This window comes from Mytilus trossulus, chromosome 2, assembly GCF_036588685.1.
Source record: "Mytilus trossulus isolate FHL-02 chromosome 2, PNRI_Mtr1.1.1.hap1, whole genome shotgun sequence".
NCBI lineage: Eukaryota > Metazoa > Mollusca > Bivalvia > Mytilida > Mytilidae > Mytilus > Mytilus trossulus.
The window spans coordinates 65,225,405-65,239,730 of NC_086374.1; the positions used below are offsets into that span (position 1 = coordinate 65,225,405).

The 14,326-nt window shown below is 31.7% G+C and overlaps 1 long non-coding RNA gene across 1 annotated transcript; it reads left to right on the forward strand.

Moving 5' to 3' along the window:
* Positions 1 to 362: 362 nt before the first annotated feature.
* On the forward strand, positions 363 to 12,236 carry LOC134707800 (uncharacterized). The gene is made up of 4 exons (XR_010105770.1): positions 363 to 591; positions 9,223 to 9,272; positions 11,236 to 11,285; positions 11,754 to 12,236. It is a non-coding gene; the product is annotated as an uncharacterized LOC134707800 (long non-coding RNA).
* Positions 12,237 to 14,326: the final 2,090 nt, after the last annotated feature.

Below are 14,326 nucleotides of genomic sequence, written 5' to 3' on the forward strand. Positions count from 1 at the left end.
AAAAACTTCGCCCCTTTCCAAAATCCTGTATCCGCCCCTGAACACACAGACGTTATAATGCGTCCCAATTGGTAACGTCAAAATTTGACGTTTTACGTCGGTAATCGAGTATACTTTGTTCGATTTGATTGTAATCATTTTTGATCGATATGGATACTTCAAAGTCTTGAATATGTACGAAATATTTGCTACTGGTAGATACGCAAGCAAATGAACTTTTCGGACTTCTGATTCGGTTTGTGTTGTATTTTTCTTTATATTTGTTGTAACTTTTAATTTTTGGCTCTTTTCTTTTTAGTTTCTTTATCTTTTTACAATATTTAATTCTCTCTGTCTCGGGAGGTATATAATATACACGGTTCCTGATACAATCACCGTAACTATCACCGTGGTTTGTGCGCATGCGCAAGAAACGCCCACCGAATTTCCTACTTTCATTTTTGAAAAATCTTCTATTTGGAGATAGATTTGTACGCATCTATTTACATTTTATCTGCGAAAGAAAATACACTTGCTCAGTTGCTGAAGTGGCTCTCTTTCTCGTCCTTAAGAGCACACATAACTTCTAAAACGTAAAAAAACATGTGAAAGGTATGAAAAATAATGCATTGTAACAATGAAAACAAACATCATCTTTAAATGCAAAATAACATTTTAAAGGAAAGGAGGCTTCACACCCCCCCCCCTTTTCCTTTTCCAACTACAAAATGTGATCTGGTTCAAAAGAGCCGCACAATTAATACTTTTCATGTGTATGTGTCAGGTCAGTGTTCATAGGATGTGGCCGAAATATTTTCTTGGGTAGTCCAGAAAGTTTTAAAAAGATTGTTATGGATCGTGCATGTATGAGGGGGTAGGACCTTTATCAGGGGTCTCATTGGGGTGTTCCGATCCCGGATCCCGCTTACTGTTTTATCAGATTCCCGTATCCTGCTTACACTATATACGTAAGCAATTCTCATTTTTTTGTCATTTCCCTGGTCCCGCAAGACCTCATTTCCTGTTTTCATGACACAATAATTTGACTTTCACGTGTCATGCTTACAAATGAATTGGCAATCCCATGTCACGCTTAGACATCAATGAGACCCACTTTATCGGGACTCCAAGATCAGGTGTTTTTCGGGATTGACTATTTAGGGATCCAGGAATTCTTTTTTTGAATTTCAGGATGTCGGGATGTCAGGATTTAAATTCGGGATCTCAGGATTTCATGTTTTTAAGCCCAAGATTTTGGGATCAGGACTCCTCCTACCCCCGATCATGTATGAGGGCGATACTTGTTATCTCGGGAAATCTTGGTACCTCTGTCTTAATGAATAACCGTAAAAAAAAATTGCCAAATGACAATTATAACCGTAATCACCACTCTATTCATCTATCAACACACTGTATATATTTATCACCATTCAGTATTAATCATCATTCTGTATTAATCACCACTTTGTACAACACAATATATCTATCACCATGCTATATAACTTTATCTCTCTATCACCATACGTTATCTCTCTATCACCATACTTTATCTCTCTATCACCATACTATATTTATATACCACTTCAGATATATATATATGTTTACATGCACACGTATAAAAATTGTGGTTTTTATCCATCACAATCATAGGTTTGAACGTAGTTTTCAATTTAGACTTGTTTATATAATTTGCAAAAGCAAATTTACAGATCTAACATTGTTTGGTTGATGTTTAGACGAGTTGTATATATATTTATATATATCCACTAACTATCCACTGACTATATATCTATGTCCTTACTATACATCTATCACATCACGTAATCTATCACTACACTTTATATCACCAATCACCACTTTATATTAATATCACCACACTGAATATATATATATATCACCACTTTATAAATCTATAACTGCTTTATAATTCAATCAACACACTATATATAACTAAAACCACTGTATATAACTATCACTGTTCTGTATAAATATCAATTTGTACAATACTGTATAAATTAATCACCAAAAGATGTTTATATTTGTATCTCTCTGAATTTCTTTCCATACTATAGACCTCAACTGCCTCCCTTTATATGTTTATGGCTTCACTGTTTATATTCATCGCCTTGCTAGATATCTTTTAGGTAGCTTCACATATCTCTTCCCACAATTCATATATCTATCACCTAACATTATACACCAATCACCCCACTTTATATATCTATCACCTCACTGTTGTCTTTCACCATACTATATATATGCATCACCACTCTTTATAAAGCTGTCACCACACTTTATATCTAGCACCGCACCTTATTTATCTATCACATCACAGTTTTACCTAGCATCTCTCTTTATATTTGTATCACCATACTGAATATATCTAGCACTTCTCTCTGTATATATGACTTTTCTACATTCTTGTAATCATGCACATGTTCTATGTACATGAAAATAGGAATATGGTATAATGAATGTTGGTCAAACAACCTTATTGAATACATGTATATATCCTTTAGTAACACATTTTTATAGTGACTATTTTAACACATGAAATTTCATTTTTATCATACCACACACTGCATATCTATTGCAACAGTCTCTTTATCTATTACCATACTCTCAATATCTATCACTAGGTCCCTTTGTGTATTACCACATTATAAAAACCTATCATTTAACTATCAGCTCACGGTATATATCAATCACTACACTCGATAATTATCATCATACTGTTTATATCTAAAACTTAATTGATATATCAATGACCTGAATAAATATTTAACACCCCAATTGATACATCTTTCACCTTTCTTCATATATCTATCATCTTACTTGATACATTTATCACCTCACTTTATATATTTAGCACTTCACTATAGCTATATATATTGATATACTTACTATACATATATATATCAATCACATAACTTTATTTATATATCTTTCACCTCACTTTATTTATCTATCACCTCACTTTATATATCTATCACCTAACTTTACATATTTTCCCCTTAACTTTAAACATCTGTCACCACAATGTATATCTATCACCACACCTTGTATATCTATCACCACCCTTTGTATATTTATCACCTCATTTTATATATCCATCACCACGATTTTCATATCTATCATCACACTTAATATATCTATCATCACATTTAATGTATCTATAATCACACTTAATATATTTATCACCTCACTATATACATCTATCACCACACTGTTCATATGTCACAACACTATATATCTATCACCACACTTTGTATACCTATCATCACCCTATATACATCTATCACCACACTGTTCTTATGTCAAAACACTATATATCTATCACCACACTTTGTTAATCTATCACCACCCAATATACATCTATCACCACACTGTTCATATGTAACAACACTTTATATAACTATCACCACACTCTAAATATCTATCACTACACTTAACATATCTTTCACCACACTTTATATATCTATCACCACACTTTATATATCTATCACCACACTATTCATATGTCAAAACACTTTATGTATCTATCACCAAATTAAATACATCTATCACCCCACTGTTCATATGTCATAACACTTTATGTATCTTTCACCTCATTTTATATATCCATCAACACAATTTTATATCTATCACCTCAATAAATACATCTATCACCACACTTTGTATATCTATCACTACCCTATATACATCTATCACCACACTGTTCTTATGTCAAAACACTATATATATCTATCACCACACTTTGTTTATCTATCACTACCCTATATACATCTATCACCACACTGTTTATATGTCACCTAATTTATGTATCTATCATCACATTTTGTATATCTATCACATAACTTTGTATATCTTTCACCTCACTCTAAATATCTATAACCACACTTAATATATCTATCACCACACTTTGTATATCTATCACCACACTCTAAATATCTATAACCACACTTAATATATCTATCACCACACTTTGTATATCTATCACCACCCTATATACATCTATCACCACACTGTTCTTATGTTACAACACTATATATCTATCACCACACTTTGTTTATCTATCACCACCCAATATTCATCTATCACCCCACTGTTCATATGTAACAACACTTTATATAACTATCACCACACTCTAAATATCTATCACTACACTTAATATATCTATCACCCCACTTTATATATCTATCACCACACTATTCATATGTCAAAACACTTTATGTATCTATCACCACACTTTGTATATCTATCACCACCCTATATACATCTACCACCACACTGTTCTTATGTTACAACACTATATATATATCATCACACTTTGTTTATCTATCACCACCCAATATACATCTATCATCACACTGTTCATATGTCACAACACTTTATATATCTATCACCACACTCTAAATATCTATCACCACACTTAATATATCTATCACCACACTTTATATATCTATCACCACACTATTCATATGTCAAAACACTTTATGTATCTATCACCAAATAATATACATATATCACCACACTGTTTATATGTCATAACACTTTATGTATCTTTCACCACACTCTGTATATCTATCACACCTCACTTTATATATCCATCAACACACTTTTAATATCTATCATCACACTTAATATATTTATCACCTCACTATATATATCTATCACAACACTTTGTTTATATATCACCACCCAATATACATCTATCACCACACTGTTCATATGTCACAACACTTTATATATCTATCACCACACTCTAAATATTTATCACCACACTTAATATATCTATCACCACACTTTATATATCTTTCACCCCACTTTATATATCTATCACCACACTATTCATATGTCAAAACACTTTATGTATCTACCACCAAATTATATACATATATCACCACACTGTTCATATGTCATAACATTTTATGTATCTTTCACCACACTTTGTATATCTATCACACCTCACTTTATATATCCATCAACACACTTTTAATATCTATCAACACACTTAATATATTTATCACCTCACTATATAAATCTATCACCACACTTTGTTTATCTATCACCACCCAATATACAGCTATCACCACACTGTTCATATGTCACAACACTTTATATATCTATCACCACACTCTAAATATCTATCACCACACTTAATATATCTATCACCACACTTCATTTATCTATCACCACACTTTGCATATCTATCACCACACTATTCATATGTCAAAACACTTCATGTATCTATCACCAAATTAGATACATCTATCACCAAACTGTTCATATGTCAACTAACTTTATGTATCTATCATCACATTTTGTATACAGTCTCTTTATCTTTTACCATACTCTCAATATCTATCACTACGTCCATTTGTGTATTACCACATTATAAAAACCTATCATTTAACTATCAGCTCACGGTATTTATCAATCACTAAACTCTATAATTATCATCATACTGTTTATATCTAAACCTTAATTGATATATCAATGACCTGAGTAAATATTTAACACCACAATTGATACATCTTCCACCTTTCTTCATATATCTATCATCTTACTTGATACATTTTACATCTCAATTAATATATTTAGCACTTCACTATAGTTATATATATTGATGTCCTCACTGTATATACATATATATATCTATCACCTCACTTTATATATCTATCACCTAACTTTACATATTTTCTACTTAACTTTAAACATCTGTCACCACAATGTATATCTATCAGCACACCTTGTATATCTATCACCACACTTTGTATATTTATCACCTCATTTTATATATCCATCACCACGATTTTTATATCTATCATCACACTTAATATATTTATCATCACACTTAATATATTTATCACCTCACTATATACATCTATCAACACACTGTTCATATGTCACAACACTATATATCTATCACCACACTTTGTATATCTATTACCACCCTATATACATGTATCATCACACTGTTCATATGTCACAACACTTTATATAACTATCACCACACTCTAAATATCTATCACCATACTTAATACATATATCACCACACTTGATATATCTATCACCACACTTTATATATCTATCACCTTATTCATATGTCAAAACACTTTATGTATCTATCACCAAATTATATACATCTATCACCACACTGTTCATATGTCACCTAATTTATGTATCTATCATCACATTTTGTATATCTATCACATAACTTTGTATATCTTTCACCTCACTTTATACAAATATCACCCACTGTGCATTGTCACCACACTATGTATATCTTTCATCTCACTTTATATATCTATCACCTCATTTTATATATGTATGGTCTCGCTGAAAATATCTTATTGACTTCACTGTTAATACTTTTTCACCACATTTTATATATGTATCTATTACCTCACTGCACTGTTTAAATCAATTACAACACAATCAATACTTGTCACCAGCCAGTATATATCTTAATACTATTCTCACTCAGCAATAGTGATGGTAAAGTTTTTTTTAGAAAATGATACTCAATAAAAGATATATATAGTGTGCTGGTTGATATATTGCACGATTGCTACAGTCACTGTATTCATCACCACACTCTCCATATCTATCCCAACACTCTCAATAGCTATCGCCATACTATGATTATCTATCACTACACTCTCCATTCCAAAGCCAACAGTCGTCATTATGTATATCATAATTGTCTGTATTTATATCATAATTGCCTCTATTTTTTTATCGAGTTAAGCCTGCCAATTGATATTTTATCGTGCGTTTTGCTATGTTGTGATGTCATGCTATTGTTTCAGAAAATGGGAAAAGGTTTGGTACCATTAAAACTTTTAATCCCGCTGCAAAATTTTTCACCTGTCCTAAGTCAGGAATCTGATGTACAGTAGTTGTCGTTTGTTTATGTAATTTATACATGTTTCTCGTTTCGTTTTTTTTATATAGATTAGACTGTTGGTTTTCCTGTTTGAATGATTTTACACTTGTAATTTGGAGCCCTTTACAGCTTGTTGTTCAGTGTGAGTCAAGTCTCCGTGTTGAAGGCCCTACATTGACCTATAATGGTTTATTTTTTTAAATTGTTATTTGGATGGAGAGTTGTCTCATTGGCACTCACACCACATATTCATATATCTATCTATATATATCATAACAGTCTCTATGTATATCCCCACATAATAAACACCTATCATCTTACTTTATTTATCCATCACCTCACTTTATATATCAATCACCACAAACTCTATATATCTATCCACATACCTTCGATATCTATCCCAACACTCTCTATATCTATCCCCATGCTTTTGATATCAATCCCCACAATCTCTATATCTTTCTCCTCAGTCTCTATGTATATGTCCTCACTATATAAAACCTACTCCATTACTTTATTAATCAATCATCTTACTTTATAAATCAATCACATTCTCTCTTTGATTATCATCAGACTTTCTACATCTTTCCCACAGTTTCTATGTTTATCTCCACATTATATTTAATCTACCACCTTAATAAACATACATATCACCTTAATTTATATATCAATCACCTCACTACATATATCAATCACCTCACTACATATATCAATCACCACACAATCTCTATATCTATCCTCAAACTCTCTATCCCCACAGAGTTATGCATACTTTCAAATAATAAACACTGATCACCTTATTTTGTATACCTATTACCTCACTTTATATATCAATCACCACATTCTCTATATCTATCCCCATGATCTCTGCATCTATCACCCACTCTCTATATCTACACCAACATTCTCTATGTATATCTCCACATATTAAACACCTATCACCTTACTTTATTTATCAATCACCTCACTTTATGTATAAATCACCACACTCTCTATATCTATCCACATACTCTCTATATCCACCACAAATGTCTCTCTGTACATATCCACATATTAAACACCTATCACCTTACTTTATTTATCAATCACCTCACTTTATGTATAAATCACCACACTCTCTATATCTATCCACATACTCTCTATATCCACCACAAATGTCTCTCTGTATATATCCACATATTAAACACCTATCACCTTACTTTATTTATCAATCACCTCACTTAATATATAAATCACCATACTCTCTATATCTATCCACATACTCTCTATATCCACCACAAATGTCTCTCTGTATATATCCACATATTAAACACCTATCACCTTTCTTTATTTATCAATCACCTCACATAATATATAAATCACCACACTCTCTATAATTAATCCCCATAATCATTGTATCTATCCCCACAATCTCTATGTATATCACAACATTATAAACACCTATCACTTTACTTTATTTATCAATCTCCTCAGTTTATACATGTTATACATCAATCACCACACTCTCTTTGTTTATCCCCATATTTTATATCCACCCCCAAAGTCTAGGTTTATCTGCACATAGTAATTACCTATCACTTTACTTTATTTACCAATCACCTCACTTTATACATGTTATACATCAATCACCACACTCTCTTTGTTTATCCCCATATTTTATATCCACCCCCAAAGTCTATGTTTATCTGCACATAATAAACACCTATAACCTTACTTTATTTATCAATCACCTCACTTTATATATCAATCACCATATTCTCTATATCTATCTTCATGATCTTTGTATCTACCCCCACAATTTCTATGTATATCACAACATTATAAACAGCTATCACTTTTCTTTATTTAACAAACACCTCACTTTCTTTGTTTATCCCTATATTCTATATGTACCCCGCAAGTCTATGTGTATCTGCACATAATAAAAACCTATCACCTTACTTTATTTATCAATCACCTCACTTTATATATCAATCACCACATTCTCTATATCTATCCCCATGATCTCTGTATCTATCCCCCACAATCTCTATGTATATCACTACACTATATACACCTGTGCCTTTAGTTAAAATACCAATCACCTCACTTTGTAAATCAATCATTTCATTTTATATATATCACCTCACTCAAAATATCTATCACCTCACTGTTTATATTTTCACCTCAATTTGTATATTATGTCTATCACACCACTGGGTATATCTCTCAAAGCCCTATTTATACCAATTTCAAAGTGGATATGAGCATAATAATAATCTACTTTTCTGTACAGAAATCTGTTTATGTGTTTTTAGATTTTAAACTAAAAATTACTCAATGTGACACCTATCATTGTTATTTTTTTTCAGAAAAGGGAACATAGATATTTGAGAGATAGAAAATAGAAGAAAAGGAAAAGGTAATCTTCATTGATATTGATAGTGTTATACATATGAATGTAAAGAGTTAATTAGCAATCAAACAATCCTGGTTGAAATGAAATAATTGAAAAAAAATGTTTTTTTTAAAGAATAACTGCTCCAAAATGTCATGCAATATTTTATGTAAATATCATGTCAGGTAACTTTTCAATAAAAGTAGCAAATATGGTATACTAACTGTGGGTCAATGATTCTAACATTCAAGATGAGTAAACCTTATAAATATATTGCTTCAGTGTTATTGTTCTTGTAGCATTGTCTACATAATACATCTGCTGGAATACACATAATGTATATACCACCACATATTATGTATCTACTACATCACATGATATAATTATGGCCACATATAATATAGCTACCGCCACACATAATCAACGACCACACTATTTTGTTGATCACCACAATGTTTGTCTATCAACTCACTGTGTTTATGTATCACCACACTATGTTTGTCTATCATCTCACTATTGCCTATCACCACACTATTGTCTATCATCACACTATGTTTGTCTTTCACCACACTTTGTTTGTCTATCACCACACTGTGTTTGTCTATCACCTTACTAATGTCTATCACCACACTGTGTTTATCTATCACCACACTATGTTTTCTTTCACCATGCTATGTTTGTATATCACATGTTTGTCTATCACCACACTATGTATATATAGCACCACACTTCGTTTGTCTATCACCACACTATGTTTGTCTATCACCACACTATGTTTGTCTATCACCACACTATGTTTATTTATCATTACAGTATGTTGTCTATCACCACACTATGTTTGTCAATCACCACACTATGTTTGTCTATCACCTTACTAATGTCTATCACCACACTGTGTTTATCTATCACCACACTATGTTTGTCTATCACCACACTATGTTTGTCTATCACCTCACTATTGCCTATCACCACAGTGTGTATATCTATCACCACACTATGTTTGTCAATCACCACACTTTGTTTGTCTATTACCTCACTATTGTCTATCACCACACTGTATATCTATCACCACACTATGTTTGTCTATCACAACACTATGTTTGTCTTTCACAACACTGTGTTTGTCTATCACCACACTGTATATCTATCACTACACTATGTTTGTCTATCACAATACTGTGTTTGTCAATCACCACACTATTGTATATCACCACACTGTGTTTGTCTATCACCACACTATGTTTGTCTATCACCACACTGTGTTTATCTATCACCACACTATGTTTGTCTATCACCACACTATGTTTGTCTATCACCTCACTATTGCCTATCACCACAGTGTGTATATCTATCACCACACTATGTTTGTCAATCACCACACTTTGTTTGTCTATTACCTCACTATTGTCTATCACCACACTGTATATCTATCACCACACTATGTTTGTCTATCACAACACTATGTTTGTCTTTCACAACACTGTGTTTGTCTATCACCACACTGTATATCTATCACCACACTATGTTTGTCTATCACAATACTGTGTTTGTCAATCACCACACTATTGTATATCACCACACTGTGTTTGTCTATCACCACACTATGTTTGTCTATCACCACACTGTGTTCATAAATTACCACACTATGTTTGTCTATCACCACACTATGTTTGTCTATCACCACACCACACTATATACACTTGTGCCTTTAGTTAAAATACCAATCACCTCACTTTGTAAATCAATCATTTCATTTTATATGTATCACCTCACTCAAAATATCTATCACCTCACTGTTGATATTTTCACCTCAATTTGTCTATCACACCACTGGGTATATCTCTCAAAGCACCCTATTTATACCAATTTCAAAGTGGATATGAGCATAATAATAATCCACTTTTCTGTACAGAAATCTGTTTATGTGTTTTTAGATTTTAAACTAAAAATTACTCAATGTGACACCTATCATTGTTATTTTTTTCAGAAAAAGGAAACTAGATATTTGAGAGATTGAAAATAGAAGAAAAGGAAAAGGTAATCTTCATTTTTATTTATTTGTCTATCACCACACTATGTTTGTCTATTGCTTTAGTATGTTTGTCTATCACAACACTTTATATTTTAATCATCACAGTTTACATATTCACCAACACATTCTTATTACCAATTCTAGATAAAAAGAAATAGTTATGATTAAGCCTTGTTTTCTCCCTATATTGACATTTCATAAAAAAGGTAAATCATGGTTCTTTGAAATGCATTTCTAATGAAAAAAATGATTTGAACTTTTCATTTAAATGATTGATCTCACAAATGAATTGTATTTCTGCATTACAAATTTTACAATTTGATACAATCTGGGGATTATTTTCTGTCTTTGCATTGATGAAACACTCCTATTTATTCTCAGATGGAAAATGAATGTCAACTGTTTGAGACATTTAAATTTTGTATTGTATTAGACTAATTATTTATTCAACTGAACCATATATTATTTTGTAGGTTAATCAAGATTTAGTGCTGGCCACACAATTAAGAAAGAATAAGAACAAGAATGTCTTTACAGAATAGGGGAGACTATTTTACTGCACTTAGATTTGTGTTTTTGTTATAATTAACTGATATTGTAATTTGTCCTTGGATAAAATATCTGCAATGTGGAGGACAACTGAACTGTGTTCTTATATATTGAAGACCTACAATTATTTAAAATGCATGAACTTTATACTACTGGAAAATGGTTATCATTAAAGTAACAAACACAGAATTTATTTACATGTATAAAATGTTATCTGAAAGGTGAAAGGTGAAAGTAAACAGATTCCTGGTTGTTTGAATACAAATCAAAGCAGTTGTATTGTGTAGTTAAGAATATATTTACGTTGTTTATGCATTATATATTGGAATATTTAGAATTGTACAATATGTTTAATTTTCTGAAACCTTCGTTCTATGTTATGTAGGTTTGATTTTCATGAAATAAAAAGTTCTAAAATTTTATTATTACTTTTACTTAATATCAATGTGATTATTTTCCAGCAACAATTGCTATATGATTGCTTTTCTATATATATAATGAAATTCTTCATCACTTTATTGACAAGAACTAAATATTGTGTCTATGATGATAATAAGAAATTGTAAACAGTCTTATGATAGGGAGACTTGGAATATCTTGAAATGGTTGTATATTAAACTCATGAAATAGAGTTATTGGTTTCCGAAATTTTTCAGATTATTCAGGAGGGAACATCTACAATCTTTTATGCACATTTTATATATTACCGACTGTAAGACATACATAGGTACTTTAGTCAGGATGAAATATCCAAAAGACACTTACATAGTAGGGTGTATTATTGATATTTGAGCGGGAACATCAACAATGATCATACACAGTTCTATGGTATTTTTCAAACTGCAGGAGATATGTATATAAAGGTACACTATTATGGATGATATTCTCCATGAAAATTTATTCAGTAGCTGCAAATGTCGAACTACGATGACATCTACAATGCTTCATACACATTTGATATTTTACTAACTGTAAGGGATATATAGGTTTATTAGTAAGGAAGAAATTTTTCCAAGAACATTTATACAGTAGGCTGCAAGTGTTGATATTTAAGAGGGAAAATCTACAATCCTTCATACACATTTTGTATTTTACCGACTGCATGACATATAAGAAATGACAGAAATATGAAATATTTCCAGGAAAATTATAAAGCTGTGGTTTGTGCTCATAGTTGAAGTCCGTACTGTGACCTTTAATTGTTAATTTTTTGTGTCAATTTGGTTTCTTGTGGAGAGTTGTCTCATTGGCAATCATACCATATCTTCTTTTTTGTCTAGCCTGCAACTTTTGTTGCAGAAAGCTCGACATAGGGATAGTGATTCGGCGGCGGTGTTAGCTAACTTCTTAAAAGTTTATATTTTAGAAGGTGATAGACCTGTATGCTTCATACTTTGTATATAGATGCCTCATGTTAGGAAGTTTCCGTCAGTCACATGTCCAATGTCCTTGATCTCATTTTTATGGTTCAGTGACCACTTGAATAAAAAGTTAAAAAATTTTGTAATGTTGAATTCTCTCTTATTATAAATAATAGGATAACTGTATTTGGTATGTGCTTACCTTGCAAGGTCCTCATGCCTGTCAGGTAGTTTTCACTTGACCTCGACCTCATTTCATGGATCAGTGAACAAGGTTAAGTTTTGGTGGTCAAGTCCATATCTTAGATATAATAAGCAATAGGGCTAGTATATTTGGTGTATGGAAGGACTGTAAGGTGTACATGTCCAACTGGCAGATTTCATCTGACCTTGAACTCATTTTTATGGTTCAGCGGTTATAGTTAAGTTTTGTGTTTTGGTCTGTTTTGATAACTAATTTCTCATACTTTATGCAATAGGTCTACTATATTTGTTGTATGGAATGATTGTAAGGTGTACAGGTCTAGCGGGCAGAAGTCATCTGACCTTGACCTCATTTTCATGGTTCAGTGGTCAAAGTTAAGTTTTTAAGTTTTGGTCTTTTTATCTAATATTATATGCCAAAGGTCAACTTTATTTGGTGTATGGAAATATATTATGATCTATATGTCAGTCCCGCAGGTTTTATTTGACCATGACCTCAATATCACGGTTCATTGCACAATGTTCTCTTTTTGTGTTTTGGTCTATTTTTCTTAAACTATAAGTAATAGGTCAACTATATTTGTTGTAAGGAAGCATTGTTAGCTGTACATGTCTGCCTGGCATGGTTCATCTGACCTTGACCTCATTTTCATGGTTCATTGGTCTTTGTTTAGCTATCTTGATTAATGTTAAATTTATGTGACAGTTGTAATAAAGCTTTTTACTTAGGACTATCAACATAATACCAATGATTAGTAACGAAGACAAGATATATCAGTGTGTGCACTCTTGTTTATAATAAGGAGGATGTAAGTGGTGATATTTGAGAAGGAACATCTACAATCCTTCATAAATAGATATAAGAAGATGTGATATGAGACAACTCTCCATCTAATTAACAAGTGGTAAAAATAACCAATTATAACATTTAT